Source organism: Epinephelus fuscoguttatus, linkage group LG8, assembly GCF_011397635.1.
Source record: "Epinephelus fuscoguttatus linkage group LG8, E.fuscoguttatus.final_Chr_v1".
Classification (NCBI taxonomy): domain Eukaryota; kingdom Metazoa; phylum Chordata; class Actinopteri; order Perciformes; family Serranidae; genus Epinephelus; species Epinephelus fuscoguttatus.
Genome location: NC_064759.1, coordinates 1,175,212 through 1,191,763, shown reverse-complemented (window position 1 = coordinate 1,191,763; position 16,552 = coordinate 1,175,212). Strand labels below are relative to the sequence as shown.

Sequence of the window (16,552 nt, the reverse complement as noted above, 5' to 3'; positions counted from 1 at the left end):
AGGTCAAACACTGATCAAACTTCAGCATCGCAACCTGCTCACTGACTTCAGACTTCAACTGCAATCAGCTCCTCATAAAATGTGGGGCAGCAGATTGTTGTGTCTCACTGATTGTCAAATATCAAACATGTGGCCTCGATTATAAAAGGACAAAAACTCAAAGTCCCCAAATCCAGCGGGAGAAACAATACTCAGATCTGAGTGTCAACACTGTCGTCCGACTGGCAGAAAAGTTTACACGTAAACAAAAGTAAACAAGTGTTAGTTTCAAAAGTGTCAATCAAGTTCATTTTTTAGATTCTTAAAGGAAACAAAGAAACAGGGGAAAAAGGAGAGAGAGCAAGATGGTGGAAAAGAGCATAAAAAAGCAACGTCAAAAAAAGAAGGAACAGTCACAAGAAAGTGGAGAAAGTTTCAAACCAGAACATTAAGGAGAAATGAAGAGAAAGAGAAAGACATGATGGAAACCCATCGTGGTGACAGCCCCAGATCTAATCATTATTTAATCATCAATCTTTTTTTTATGAATTAAGGCCTTCAAAATTAAATAAGTTGATCAAAAACAAAAGTTTAAGGCTCTTTGAGTCACTTAAGCTGCGCATTCTGTGTGATAACGTGAAGAGAGAACGCTCGGATTATCATCTTAATGTCACAGCTCGTCACATGTCCACGTTTGGTCATGGACTTTCCACGTCCACATATGACGTCCAAGGTACCCTGGGTGTGTTGGTTGTTGACGTTCTGGGACGCCGTGTCAACTTCAGCCTGTTACATGCATTGTCTGTTTTCAAAATGCACTTCTGTTTTCACAGGAAATGTACAGTTTGATACAGTCTCTTTCAAAATAAAAGCACTCTGTCAGTGCAACACTGTGAATTGATGGGTTCTTTTTTGGTCAACAACAAAAGTTGGGTTTAGGAAAAAAGAACAGGGTTTGGCGCTGCAATCTTAGAGGACGTAAACCGCGGCTTCCTGGGTGAGAGTCAGTGGTTGTTGGACTCATACACCAACCCTCCCATCGGCCCTACTCAGATTTCCACCGCCTCAACATTTCCTTCAACATTTCCCCCTGACGTCACTGGGTGCCATTAAACAATAACAGCGACCACCCACGTATCATGCTGACGTGAAAAGACAGCTTTTTTTTGTTGGTGTCCGACATCGGAAGTCACTGACCACGTGCCGGTTTTCAAAGACCTTGAGGTGAGACTGTGTTGGCATGAGCTAACCCCCACAAAAAATGAGAGTTTTTGAAAGTGGCTGCTGCTGCTACAGTCCACAGCTGCGATGCCAGGCAGGTGCTTTGTTCATCACTGGCAGACATTGATGCTAGCTATGTAGCAAGACAATGGAAGTCACAGAGAGTACCAAGGATTTCTACTTATTTGGACAATATACCTGTCATCAGAAAGGCAATGCTTTCAGGCCCTGTTTTCCTTCTGGTTGCCCTTAAAAGTTGCTGGAGCTGTGACTCAGTTTACTCAGACACCAACATTATTATCTCCTCCATCTTGTCGTCTTTCTGCTTCAGTGATGCCCACTAACTAACTGATGGGCGGGGGCAGGCAGCGACCAGCAGAGGTTTAACATGGTAACAGTGTTTTAGTTATCTTGTGTGAAAGATCCTTAAGTACTCAGAGTAACTTAAGCAGACAAATAAATGTTGTGGAGAAACATGTGCAGTGTTTCCCTCTGAGATGCAGAGGAGGAGAAGTATAAAGTAGGGTAACATAGAAATACTCAAATACGCGGGTCTAGGCTGAGCCCCAGTGTCCTCTAATCCTGGACACGCTCCTGAGGAAAACTACCAGTATCAAAATCCTTCAGTAAAGGTCTTGACCGCACTTTTGTCCAAGATTCTCTGAACTCAGGTGTTTCATTTTTTTCTTCCAAAGGTTTCTGTCACACAGACACTTGTCCTGGCTCATTAAGATCTCAGTCCTGCAGGTTAACAGGAAATGAGGTACACTTGAGAAGAAAAGTGGAAAGAAATAATTCTTGTATTTTTCTATTTCACAGAAAAGCGATCGGCTCTGTAATCTCCCCTCACTAGTGTGCAGGTGGAGCTTTTTCTCTTTGGCACACTTACCAGCCTGCATGCTAATCTGACGGAGCTGATCCACAATCCCACCTGGTTCCCAACTGAGCGTGAGCCGGCCAGAGTGGAGCAGAGTGAAAAAGAAAAGGGAGGGCGAGGTGAACACGTCATAGTGCTGTACATGTGTGGGAGGGGATTGGAGGCTTCCTGTAACTGACAGGTCACAGACTTGATTCCCAACAAGCACTGACACACGCTGCTATCACTTCCCACAGAAAACGTCATGTCGGCACCACTCAGGAGAACAGAGGTGGCACACTGGGTGAGTTATCTTATAAAACAGCTCAACTAGTCGCCATCGTACGTCGCTGATTTAGATTCTTCACATAACAAATACTCTGCATATAAACTGACATGGCTGTTCGAAATCACAGTGTGATATGAAACATCCAGATTTTGCCCCTTTTCTCTCAAACCGTGGAAACACTGTCCTGCTGCTGGAGATGCCTTCTGCAGAGATTAGTCGATTTCCAGTGAAGCCTGTCTGGTGTACGAGCTTGAACCAGTGTGACTTTATGCAAACCACTTGAACCAGCATTTATCATCATGACATATTCTGGCAAATTAGAAAGTCTTCATCAACAACCTGTGCTGACGGTGTCACAGCACTAAATCAAACTCATATTGCATTGGTAATAAGCAATATGTAAACAACAATTTTTTGGTACTTTTTTACTATTTTTATTTCTTTTTTTTATACAATTTATTTCTGATTTTTATGAATGGTTATGTGGCCTGTTTTTTATTTGTTTCATGACTAGTTGGCACCTGAAAAGAAACACGGTGATGTTCACTTGGTGTCACAGGGTTCCAAACACAAATCTCCTGGGGTAAAGTCCTGTGTTGTTTGACCCCTCCATTACTGAAACCAGTCTCTTTACACAAACTTTCAGACTTCACACTACTTCTTCTTCACTCCCATCAGCAACACTGGTCGCATAATCACAGCCTTCCTGATAACGTGGGTTATATATGAATTACTGGCTCATGATTATGTGTTTTATGTACAACCTATGGTGCATTACATTTCGTAGGTGTGATATGGTAAAGGTTTGGCTACAGTAAGTTTGGGCAACTCAGATGAACTGGCCATTGTTGGGAAACAATCTCCTTCATTATTAAAAGGAAGCAGCACTGACTGTTGGAGACAGAAGCCGAGTCATACACTCTGGTGTTAAAGTCTAATTCTTTCCACCCTGACCTCCTCTTTCCTCTTTAAGTCGAGTCAAATCACGTCAACTTTATTTATTAATTTTAAAGGGCTTCACAATCTGTGCAGCACACAGACTCCTTCTGTCCTCAGACCCTCCATTTAAATAAGCAAAGACTTCCCCAAAATAACCTTTACAATATTTTGTGGAGTCACACTTCTTCTGCCTGTGCTGCTGAGAGAGGACCATCACGACTGCAGGAGGTCACTTGTCAACAACACTTAGCAGCGACTGTTTGGAGCATTTGAACAAATTACAGATGCTGTCGTTGTTTCTGGTGATAACAGTGTTGGAGTTTTGTCCTTTCGCTGAGAGGCCGTGATGCATGTGGAGGGAAACGATGCAGCAGGAGCTGTTGGTGTCATCATTCTCCTCATTTAACTGCTTCTATGTTTCCTCTCTACGCCCACTGATTGCATTACTATGACATCACCATACACTTCCAGTTTTTCTTTAATGATATAAGATTGCAGCCCCATGAAGGACGGACATCTCCAGGGACGCTGCCTCTCACCCATCACGTTATATAAGCTCCAGCTCCGATGACCTTGGTTAAATGGGTTTAGAAAATGGACACATGGAATCATTATCAATCATACAGCCAGTTAATGATGGCTTCCATATTTGAAGCTGTCCTCTGCTGGACAGGAAGTGATGGCTCCAATAGCAACAAGAGCAGGTTTGGAATGTACAGAGGAAGAAGTGGGTCAGTTGTTAAGGAGATCAGTGTGCTTAAGAAGAACGAGTTCACACTTTGTGTCATCCATTCAAGTCAAAAGTGTTCTTCCTGTTCTTCATGGAAACACTGGTGGTGCACAAAGGCCAGAGTTATAGCCTCCTCCTGGCTGCATCACACTTCTTCTTCTGATCCCTTCCTGTCTAACAACTCTTTTTGTCCCATCGCTTTGACACCATTAATTGTACAAATAAAGATAGGGGCACAGAATGAACATCTACATGATTCAACTGAGTCAGGTTATGGAAAATAATCAAAATATGTTATTATAATTATGCAGATGACACACAAATTTACATAACCATATCACCAGGGGACGATGGTCGGATACAGGAGCTCTGACAACACGGTCTCACTCCAAAGTCGTTGAAAGCCAGCGCTTGGTCAGTGACCACTGGTGTCAGACACAGACAAAAGCAGTCGCCTGCATGATACATGGCCGGTTACTGTTATTGTTTAATGGCTCCTTGTAGTGTCAGGGGGAAACATGGTGGGACAACAACGAAGGTTAAGGAAGCGGATGTCCAAGTAGGTTGGGCGGAAGCGGTGGAAGGTGGGTCCAAAAACTACCAACTTTCACCAGTGAGGCCGGTGTTCACTTCCTGTAAGACTGTAAATCTAAACCCTGTTCTTTTTTCCTAAACCCAACTTTTGTTGTTGACAGAAAAAAAACATCAATTTACAGTGTTGCACTGACAGAGTGCTTTTATTTTGAAAGAGACTGTATCAAACTGTACATTTCCTGTGAAAACAGAAGTGTATTTTGAAAACAGACAACGCATGTAACAGGCTGAAGTTGACATGGCGTCCCAGAACGTCAACAACCAACACACCCAGGGTACCGTGGACGTGGAAATTCCATGACCAAACGTGGACATGTGACGAGGTCACAGTGAGAATGTCATGGCTCTGACTGAGTCCATCAAACAAATCAATGACTGGATGTGTCACAGTTTTCTGAGGTCATTGTTTTAATCAGCATTCAATGTTAAAAAGAGCAAGCCAGAAATCATGGTGTAGTCATGGACAGGTAATTATATATCTGAGCAGAAATGACATGTGGGGTTCCCCAAGGCTCCATGCTTGGACCTCTTCTGTTTAACATCTACATGCTCACTGGTTATGTTACCATACTTATGCAAATGACAAAAAATACATCACTATATCACCAGGGGACTATGGTCCGATACAAGCTCTGACTGAGGGCATTGAACAAATCGATGTTTGGATGTGTCACAATTTTCTTCAGTTAAATAAAGACAAATCTGAGGTACCAGTTTTTGGAGCCAAAGAGGAACAATCAAAAGTCAATGCTCAATGTTAAAAACCACAGATAGAGCCAGCCATCTTGCTGTAGTCATGGACTCAGAGCTGAACTTCAACAGCCACATTAATTACAAAGTCAGCCTACTGTCACCTTAAGAACATATCAAGGATAAAAGGACTGATGTCTCAGCAGGACCTGGACAAACTTGTCCCTGCATTTATCTTCAGTCGACTCGACTACTGTAACAGAGTCTTTATCATCAGACAGCTGATTCAGAACGCTGCTGCTCGAGTCCGCACTAAGACCAAGACAGTTCGGAGGTCTTTACACTGACTTCCTGTCTGTCAGAGAATCCACTGTTGGTTTATAAAGCACTGAATGCTTTCTGACCTTCTGCTACAGTCTGAACCATCCAGACCTCTCAGGTCTTCAGGGACACGTCTGCTTTGTGTCCAGAGTCAGGACTAAACATGGAGAAGCAGCGTTTAGTTTTTATGCTCCACATATCTGGAACTAACTCCCAGAAACCTGCAGCTCTGCACCAACTCTCACTTCTTTTAAATCATCCTAGATCTGCTGCCGTTCATTAAATCAAATATTGATTCATTTCTTACACTGCACTGGAACTTTTACTGTAGTATGTCATACCTGTCTTAGCGTTTTTCAGTTTAATGGAGTTTTTAAATTGTATTTAAATGTCCTTTTATAATTTGCTTCTTTTGCACTTTGTGTCAGTGCTTTTGATGGTTGCCTTGTTGCTGAAATGTGCTGTTTAAAAAACTTGTCTTGCCTTATCGTACAGTCTGTCCGTGCTGACATACATGGTGTATGATGAAGGCAGTTATGTGACAGAAGAGATTTTGACAGAGAGGTTCGAACCCTGCCTCACTGTGTCGCCCCAACACACCCGGGCAACCACTGTGTGCATAACCATCAGATTAATAGTTTCAGAAAGATGTGAGCATTGTTGGATGGATCAAATGGACACCAATAAGAAATGACATGCACTCATACTGACAGACCGGTGAGCTGTGGGAGAAGTAGAGCAAAAACATCCTTTAGTTTTACTGTGTGACGCAAACAGGACTGTTCAATGGAGCTACTGTTCCTGCAGCTACTGCAGACCTTGTCATTCCCAACCTGTCCACCAGATGCCCTCAGAGTCTCCTGCTCCTTCTAATGACCCCACCCAGGTCCTTCCTGACACACCTGCACCTTATTCCCTCATTATGAACCTGCTGTGCATATACCGGCCACTTCCCCACTTTCATTTGCCAGATCTTCTGTCACTTCCTGTCGCTGCCCTCCAAACATATCCACCTGTCAGAATTGTGTCCCTGCTGTTTAAACTTTCCTTTTAAATTTCTCAGCCGTTTTAGACAATTAGCCAACAATTTTCCAAGCCTGTTCAATACTCATTGGTTTTGGTGAAATTCCTTGAAATCAGCCTGCTCTGTGTTGCTGTGTCTGTGTCTGCTGTGCTGGGTCTCTGCACAAGAACCATGACACTGAGCAGAGACAGCGGAAAATTTAGCAGATAGTGACACCTCGTTTAAAAAAAGAGACAGACTGGAATGTGTTTTAGTCTTAAATCTTTAAAAACTAATTGTGTAGAAAGTGTTTAAAAAAAATGTCTGAGAGACAAGAAGCCGATGCGATGAAAACAGAAGACGCAGAGGATGCACGCATGTTGGAAAAGGAAACACAGCATGAAAGAAAACATGCAGCATAAAAGAAACCCTCAAATATAAAGATGTTTCTTTCATGGCCAAACAACACAAGGCTGCTGCTGCTGCTGCTGCTGCTGCTGCTGCTGCTGCTGCTACTGACACAAGCCCCAGGCCAGCGCCATTCAACTCTTTATTCATGCCCTCACTACATTTCTCCAGTGGCACTGAACATCTGATCTTTCTATTCATCTTCAAAAAGACTTTAAATGACTGTGTGGCCTGAATAGTGTTTCTGCGCCCGCTGGGTTCAAAAGTGCTGTGCACCACAGATTCTGCCCTGGATAGATGTTTTCATGTGCAAACCCTCCAACAGCAGGTCAGGTTGAGGCTCAGATGAAAGACAACCAACTCAACTCAGGAATCACTTCCTGAGAGAAGGAAGACATTTATCCTCTGCAGAAACAAGAGAAGTGCTGAATGTAACAGAGGTGTTAATCTCATTGCTGAAAACATGGTGGGTAGATGTGTGGATGCATTGTTCCAGGCTCAGATACATCTTCTCTCAGACAGCTCCCAAACATCTCTGCCTATGCCTGGTATTAACGCGCTGCTGTTGGAAAGAAGTCAAAGCTGCAGTGAAATAATCTGTCACCCACTTTCTTCCTTTCTTCCAGGGAGACAGTGGGCGCACACGCAGCATATGGCTTTTTGAAGACAGATATATTTGAAACATTTTCAAGCTACAGTCACTGATGGACAATAGTTTTGCCAACACAGTCGCCAGAATAGATGTTGGCATTGTATGTTTCTGCAATGCAGCATTTGTACATTATTGTGAGGTGGATATGTTGAAACTTAGGCACAAACACCACTTGGTTACGGTTTACAAACGGTCATGTTTTGGCTTAAGATACCTGGTTCTGAATGCACAGCTGGAAACGCAGCAATGTCCTGGTAAGAAACAAGTGCTCAAGTCACTCTCTCCTGTGGTAGACTCACAAGTCAGTCTTTAGATGCTTTGCTTAACTAAAGACTGATGACTTTCTCCCTGATTTTGTGTTTAGATGGGCAGATACAATTTCAGATTTCAATTTCAGTTTAAAAAAACTCCCTATGTTGCAGAACCAATAGTAAATCTGCAGGGCGGTCCTTCGGTGGCTCACTGAACTCTTGTGCTTGTAAACATAGTCCGACTAGAAACACGTGTAGCGGTACAAAATGGCTCAAGTCGCTGTGAGTCCTTCATTTCCACAATCTTGTGGACTGAGCACACGTTTGATAAAACAAAGTTTAATCTCTCAGCATCCATTTTCAAGCTCTCTGTGTGTTTGTTTCCTTGCAGACGAGAAAAGGGGGAGCGCACATTTGTGGGAGGGCGTGTCCTTTTCAAAAATGCAAGAGGCGTTGCTTTGTTGCCGGCCGTTTTCGCCGGTGTGTTAAACACACTTTAGAAAGGAGTGTCCTCAGACTATCAGAAGGCGGAGATCTCTGATTGTCTGGTGGCAAGACTACTCCTGTGGTAACAGCGTGACGGGTCACAAAAAAGAAAAGCACCCTTGTTTCGTGGCTAAAAAGCTGCTGGAAATGCAGTGATGACTAAAACACAACCAGTTGTTCTGTCTGTTTGTGTTTAACAGACAAATATCTCTTCCACCATAATAAGTGCACTCACACAGGTTTTCTAAACATGGGTAAACCTGCTAAAATTAAGCTATGGTTTCCTTTTCCATTGCCAGCAGACCAGAGCTGTGTTCACACCTCTGCAGCAGGTGTCTCTCTGTCATCACAGTCAGGCCAGAGAACAGGTCAGTTAACAGTAAAAAGCAGCATGAAGGCGTGGCAACTTAGTTTTATATATCTCTTACTTATTCAGTCTCTCTTCAAACTCAGTGCAGACTAATATGGATCGATGTGTGAGCACTGCTTGAGTAGAAGCAGATAATATTTTGTGATGGTGTGTATTTGCATCTCGCTGGTTGAGGTGCTAAAATCAACGCGTTTACCCAAGTGTTGTGTTTCCATCGATGACCTGAATACCTACAATTACTGCAGAGTCATTTGACCCCTGTGGGAATGCTGATGGTAACCTTTCACATGACATTAAAAAGCCAGATGTTAGCAGGTGTTAGTGGGTATTTTGTGCTTTGATAAAGTGGCTAACCTCAGCTCTACACTGATAAGATACGTAGCAAACATGGAATTTTCCTCAGCTGATTTGGCTGTGTTTGCTGCAACAGATAAACATGAAAGTTATTCATACATATATATTATGTAGTGTGTTTGCAGCTTTATAAAACAGCGTTACCCATCACACATATTGAATCATGGTACAACTTTAACACATAAATAAAACAGACAAATAAAATCTTGATTTGATTTCGGGTTCTCCAGACTGTCCTGATACATCTGAGTACTGTGTTCAGTCAGATAGTTGTAAAGGAAATACATGTTTGCCACTTACTGTTTGGTTTTAAAGATTTCCACCTAAAATGAGCTCATTCTTTATTTTACAAAGGATAAATTCATTTAACCGGATTTTTTTTTTTTTTTTTTTTTTGCTATTCCTCAACAATATGTTGTGTATTCTTCTGCCAGATGACGCTGTTCAGCACAGTTTACTGTACCAATGTCCTGGTGGTAGAAGTGGAAGAAGGAGACATTAGTTGTGGTATTTGTAGGAAAACTGAATTCTCTTCAGGTGCTTCTTCAGCATTGTTTTTTTCTGAAACTCTGGTCCTTAAATTTCAGCCTTCTGTGAGAACAGTCGTTTGATGTGACTGCCGGCTTCAGGATCAGTAAGTGGACCCTGTGATGAGATTTTTTTGTCCAAACATAAATAAATAAACTCACATTGCAGCTACAAAATGTGTGAAACTGAAATATTGATATGAAGCCGCAGGATATTCACAAAACCTTTTAGATCTTCTGGACTGAAGCAGAGAAGCTGTTCAATAAATGAAACTAAGTGAAACCATGACAAAAGCTTTTCCCGCATTACCCCAAATCATTTCACCTCACTTAACCCAAAAACCTGACCCCAAACTGAGAGTTATGAGTCTGCAGTTTGTTAGAGTGCCCAAATGTACACTTCATCCCCAAATTTCCACTGAGCTCTGTTACTGTACCTAACTGGGCAGGGAGGACATACAGACATGTGGGAGACAAGCAGATGATAAAACAAACTCAGGATGCACAATTTAAAAAGTCCAGGTGTCATGGTCGTGTTGTAAAGTGTGAAACATTTTGTTTTTTGTAGGATATCATCGAAGCCACAGAACAATGCAGATCATTGTACTGACAAACAGCTACATGAGCACAAGTCACAACCCCCATTCAGTCAACACACACACACACACACACACACACACACACACACACGTGGTTACATTTAGGAAAACAGAACAGGGTTTGGCTTATCAATCTTACAGGAAGTGAACACCGGCCTCCTGGGTGAAGGTCAGTGGTTGTTGGACCCATCCACCTCCCCCTCTGCCCACCCTAGTCGTAGCTTCGCCTCTTTAACCTCGTTGTTGTCCTGACATGTTTCCCCAGACGCCACCAGGCTGACCAAGCGCCGGTATTTGATGACTTTGAAATGAGACCGAGTTGTGTTAACACAAGCTGAAGAGACTTTCACGGTTTGTTGTATGATAGATAACACGTCAGTAAATACCCCACTGGTTGCTAAAAGGGACTAAATGAGACTCCGTAACATCATCACATCAAACATGGCTTTACAGCCTTGCTGTGGTGGTGACAATGACGTCATGTGACTTCTGTTGATTGAATTTAGGCTTCAATAATCATAACGTGGCATCCATTAGTTAAGATTATCTTACTGAACAAAACCTGTAAAGACATTAACTTTTGATCAGAGCACAATTTAAAAAGTCCAGGCCTGTTGGCTTTTTGAAGAGGAAACCAGTGCGACGTTAACTTCATCGTCAGCCTACAATAAATCCATCACTCCTGCAGCAGTGTGTTGCTGTTTGCAGCAGGGATTGAGCCCCAAAACCAACTTTTCAAGCCAAACCATGCTTCTTTTTTAACTTTAACTAAGTGGTTTTTGTGACTAAACAGAAACCACACATTAACCACAGCGCTGTGAGGATTCAGCATATCTGCTCCATGATAACGTGCAAATGTAAACCATCCCTGGCCTGCAGAAATGCACAACGCCCACATTTTCCTGCCTCCTGGGTTGTGTGTAGACACTGAGAACTAAATGCCTGCTGCATATTTCCACCACTCAGGCTGTAAAGGCAAAGCAAAGAAACTAGTTAAGGACTTGTCATTTACTTCTTTGCCTGAAGCTGAAATCAATTGAGGTCTGGAGCAGCTGCCCAATATAACAGTGCCAATAAATCATCCCCTAACAAGGAGACTGACATACTTCCTGTGCATAAAATGCCCTCTGATTAAATTGCCTATTTGGCAGAGTCCCAAGCGTCAAATGCTTGGTCCTCCCTTGATGGTGATCTGCTCCTCCAGAGCCACACAGACACTGATGTGATGTGTGTCCTCATTATGACAGGAGGAGAGGACAGAGAGTCTGCTGCTGCTCTCAGTTCACCTCTGCACCCTCGCTGAAATGCTGATCCTAGCTTATATCAGCCCGCAGGTGAGATCATCATCAAATCTAACAGGAGGGGCCAAGTTTGGAAGCGATACAGTTTCTGGGTGACAAACAGAGGTTTGATCGGAGTCTCACCCTGTCCCTGGGTGGAAATGAGGCTGCTGTTGCTGAGGTCTGTAATCCTGTCGTTAAAACACACTCTGCTGTGGCCCTTTTTAGGTTTATGGAACAAACTACCCCGAGGATTACTGTGGACAGAGTATCACTCCGCACAGAACAGCAGCAACACAATGACACACTCACACAGCAAGCAACCAGGCTCAACAGTCGGGGCGCACTGCAAATTATTCCCATAAAGTTACAATAACTAATATTTCACTATAAATTACATTATTATCACCTCACAGGCTTTTACTGTGATATCTAACCCTGTTCAGAATTCTACTTTGAAATTCATGCAGGTAAATCAAGTCATTTTACAGAAGGACTCGCAGTAATATATGTAGTTTGACTGTGAGGTTATGGTGAAATACAGTAATTTTACAGGAACATACTGTTGTATCAGTAATGAAATGCACTTTAACTGTGAAGTTACAGTTGAATATAATGATTTTACAGGAGTTTACTGCTAAATCACAGTAATATGCAGCCATAACTACTGTGAGGTCACAGTATACAGCATTTATTTCACAACAATTTACTGTAAAAATAAACAGTAACTTACTGTCAAAGTGATGCACCTAGTAGCCTGTAAATTACTGTAAATGTACAGTCAAATATTTTACGATATGTGACTCACCAGACAGATCACAATATGATATCATCACGATGCATTACTCACGATACGATATTATCACAATACAGCATTATTATGATTTTAAACATGCTGCAAAATGTTGAGTAGCTATTGTGATTAAAACATGTTGGGATTTCAGCTACTAATAATGCCCCCGACATAAAACTTTGTCAACATCAACACAGATTATTTCCATGAAGTTACAATATGTAACCGTAATATCTCACAATAAATTACATTATTGTCACCTCACACACCTTTTATTGTGATATTTAACCGTATTCAGAATTTTAGCAGGTAAATAAAGTCATTTTACAGGAGCATGCTGCTAAATCACAGTAACATCCTAGAAAGCAATAGTCGTGATTTAAATGTATTGGCTATATTTAGCTCCGATTTAGTCTAGCTACATGTAACCCAAATCTAGCCGATGTCATTTTGAAATTGATTAAATGTATTTCGCCATTGCAGATGGCGTGCGGTATGATATTCAATCACGTATGGAGAGTCAACAGTAATTAAAATATGTTTATCTCCATTTTTTGGACATGATCTCTACATAGCCGTATAATTGATGATGTCTACACTTTGGCTATGGTTAGACGTCTACCAAATTTTCACTGACAGCCCAAATTCAGCCGTGATTTAGCCTAGACGTCAGGTCTTCATGTAGACGGCTATTAGACGTTTTTTAAACCAAAAAATGCTTGCTGGGATGGAGGTATAACTACTGTGAGATCACAGTGTACAGCTGTTATTTCACAGTAATTTACTGTAAATGGACAGTCAAACATTACCATGCGATATCGTCACAATACATAACTGATGATGCAACATTACTGTGATTTATATGTGTTGTGATATGCTGAGTATTACAATTAAAATATATTGTGATGTATTACCTTTTTCCTGCTGCAAAAAACGTACCTAAAGGAAAACTTTGTGAACATCTGTTTTGTCTGATGGGAAGTTTTTTAATCTGTTTATCTCACTTCAATCATTATTACTGCAGCAAAATGTATCTCATGCACTTAAAAAGCAGTCAGTTACATCATTCTAGCAGGCTACCAAAGGTTCAATTTGTATTTGTAATATTTCCATAAATAACATCAATACTTGCCACACAGAAATACTGCAATATTGTGCTGTATCAAGTGTTTCCCTCCACCCCTACTGAAGAGAAGTAACAGCCCACTTTTCTACTAAAAATGAGGAATATAATTGTTAATATAGGTCAATATTGTGGCAGTGCTGTGGACATTATGATGGGGTTTGTCATCGCAGAGACTTTGGACGATTAAACATTAAAAGACACAAACAAGTCCCCAAAAACATGAAGACAGCTCATCATCCAAATGAGGACAAACCCACCAAAAATACTGGAACCAGAAAAACAACAAAGAAAGACAACAAAGAAACTTTGCGTCAGGTATGAACCAGGATAAAGCAGAACAACTCAGAGCTTCTGTTCAGCTTTCAGTTTGCTGCTTCCTCCTGAAATCTGATCTGAGTGAACACTGAGGAAAATAATAAGTTGTCTGTGATCCCTGCCGATGATAGTAATAACAACTGCGCAAACAGGAGCAGTGAGAGCAGTGGCACACTTAGAGCAGCACCGACGGGGACATTTGAGGATTATTATAGTGATTCTATAATAATAATAAATAAATGAACACATCACATTCAGTCGCACACAGAGACACACACACACACGCACACACACACACACAGCAAAGCTCTTCAGGAAGTCACTGGCAGCTTGGTGGAAATGATGCAGCAACATGAAAGCTTCTTTGAGGATCAACAACAAGTCAAAGTGATGAAAGTAGTTGTGGAGAATGACGGAGTGAACTCACCAGCTGAAGCTCTCAGTGAAGGAAACATCGCATCTCTTTAACGTTCATCTTCCGTCTCCAGCAGAAGAACGCCTTCATCTCTGTTCAGGACACTTTCCCTCCTCTTCCTCCTCTTCCTCTTCTGTCTACATTCAACCAGACTTTTCCAACATCTGTCGCATCAGAGTCGCGCACTTGACTTCGCCCTCCTCCTTCATTAATTTCCTTTTTCCGAGTGCCGAGCACCTCCGGGGAGTTTGGGGATAATTGCGCTCCTAAAAGAATCGAGGTCGCTGGTGTCTGTGTCGCTGTGCGAGCTGAAGCTGCTGCGCTCTGACTCTGACCGAGGCTCCTCTGAGCTGCTGATGCTGCGCCCTCCGCATCCCCATCCCTCCGCTCAGCTCAGCTGCACGGAGCAAAAATCCCTCAGATTTAAGGCTGGACCCGCGCCATGTGTCGGCCCCTAAATCCCCCTCTGACTAGTAGTGTAACGGAGGATGGTGGGATTACAGTTACAAAGTCAAGTCGTTACTTCTGTCAACACAGCGCCATTTTCCCCGTTAATATATAAAAAGATCCATCCCATCATCCTGTTCGTGTTTTACCAGCGGTATATTTTCACTGGGCTACTTTGGGGTTTTAAGTGAATGAGATATCAAATATCAATGATATCAAATATGACTCAGAGCTGAGGTCCTGACTGTTGAACATTTAATCACATACTGTAATTTTACAGTTTGCATGTATCAGTTCTGGCTTCAGGATTGGTTCAAATCATTGGCACTAATTGATCAGAAACAGGAGTGCACATAGAGACAGTGCAGGCAGTGTGGTTGCACTGGGGCCCCTGGGGTTGGGGGCCCTTGCAAATGATTCAGATTGCCCCGTGGAGCTACACCTGTTTAAACAAGGACTCACATCAGATTAAAAATGGCGCCAATTGTTATGTGCTGGAGTCCCTCAGAAATGCAAACACATCTCCATCATGATTTTTCTTGTCTTTGTCTTTTGTGCACACACTGTGATGCCACACAGCTGGTTCAATATCAGCAAAGTTTCCCTTGATATTCATAGTGTTCTGTGGCCATCAGCAGTGATGTGCTGGTTCACTTTTACTCTGCGATCTGTAGGCTTTAGCTTCAATCTTTATTTTGTTACCTTGATTTCGTTGCTGTGTCAGTCTGACATCCTGAATGTATCCTTCAAATGCATATTGTAGACCCTTCTGTCTGCTTCTGTCTGAAATCGCTTTTTTGTTTTTCCAAAAATTTGAGAGTATTTCTCCAGGGAGTGCAGTTAGCACAGTGGGAGCGCCATGCGGGGCAGGAAGTCGTGCACAGAAACAAAAAAAAAACATCCGGTTAATTTTCAAAATAAAATACACAGTGTTCACGGCAGATCATATTTCCCTGCACTACACCTTGAAAACATCATAATGGGCGGAGGCAGGCCTGAAGTCAACAGGTCAGAGGTTTTCAGACGTCATTTCACCCCGTTGACACCATGGACGAGGAGCTGTTAATCATGGAGGTGCACCCAGATGTCTTCCGGCGGAGCTGCACCGCTCCGCACAGCAAACGCAGATGGTAGGTGTTGACGGACGGCGGAGCACACAGCAGATAACCAGCGCTGCCGTTCCGCAACAGACACACATCCAGTGGAATTCCGGCGACTCTAAATTGTCCGTAGATGTGAATGTGAGTGTGAATGGTTGTCTGTCTCTATGTGTCAGTCCTGTGATAGTCTGGTGACCTGTCCAGGGTGATGACCCACGTACGTTGACGTTGTCTAATGTCAAGTCTCGATCAGGTGACAGGACGATACGATGCAGGCGCTAGTTTAGGCACAAAGTCTGTCAAGACCAACAAGCTGAGCACATGTGAAGTTCATCAGCGAGCAGAAGAGAGAAGCAGCAGTAAGAAAGGACGCGAGAAACCATCAGGAGGACAAAGTAGCAAAGCTCCCTAAATTAGATTCATTTGGCTTTTTTATAAGCAGTGGGCAGTCATGTGTGTGTGTGTGTGTGTGTGTGTGTGTGTGTGTGTGCACGCTCTATAACGGGTAACTAGCGTGCACTTGGGTCCATCGTAACTACCTTACAGCAGTGGGCAGTCGTGTGTGTGTGTGTGCACGCTCTATAACGGGTAACTAGCGTGCACTTGGGTCCATCGTAACTACCTTACAGCAGTGGGCAGTCGTGTGTGTGTGTGTGCACGCTCTATAACGGGTAACTAGCGTGCACTGGGGCCCATCATAACTACCTTACAGCACTGACCAGAAACCAGTAGACCTGACAGCTGTAGAACCCTGTGTGTGTGTGTGTGTGTGTGTGTTAATGAAGACACAACAACTCAGAAGAAATG

At 42.7% G+C, this 16,552-nt stretch overlaps 2 protein-coding genes across 2 annotated transcripts in view; one reads left to right on the top strand and one right to left on the bottom strand.

The window, feature by feature from the left end:
- Window positions 1-14,570, bottom strand: part of lingo4b (leucine rich repeat and Ig domain containing 4b) — a 28,920-nt gene extending 14,350 nt beyond the window's left edge. The window contains exon 1 of the mRNA XM_049582629.1: window positions 14,211-14,570. The gene's annotated coding sequence lies outside the window, so the exon portion shown is untranslated. The remainder of the gene's footprint in view (window positions 1-14,210) is intronic.
- The window catches only part of LOC125892608 (cathepsin S-like), an 853,108-nt gene that overhangs the window by 765,016 nt on the left and 71,540 nt on the right, over window positions 1-16,552 (top strand). The gene's annotated exons all lie outside the window — the stretch shown is intronic.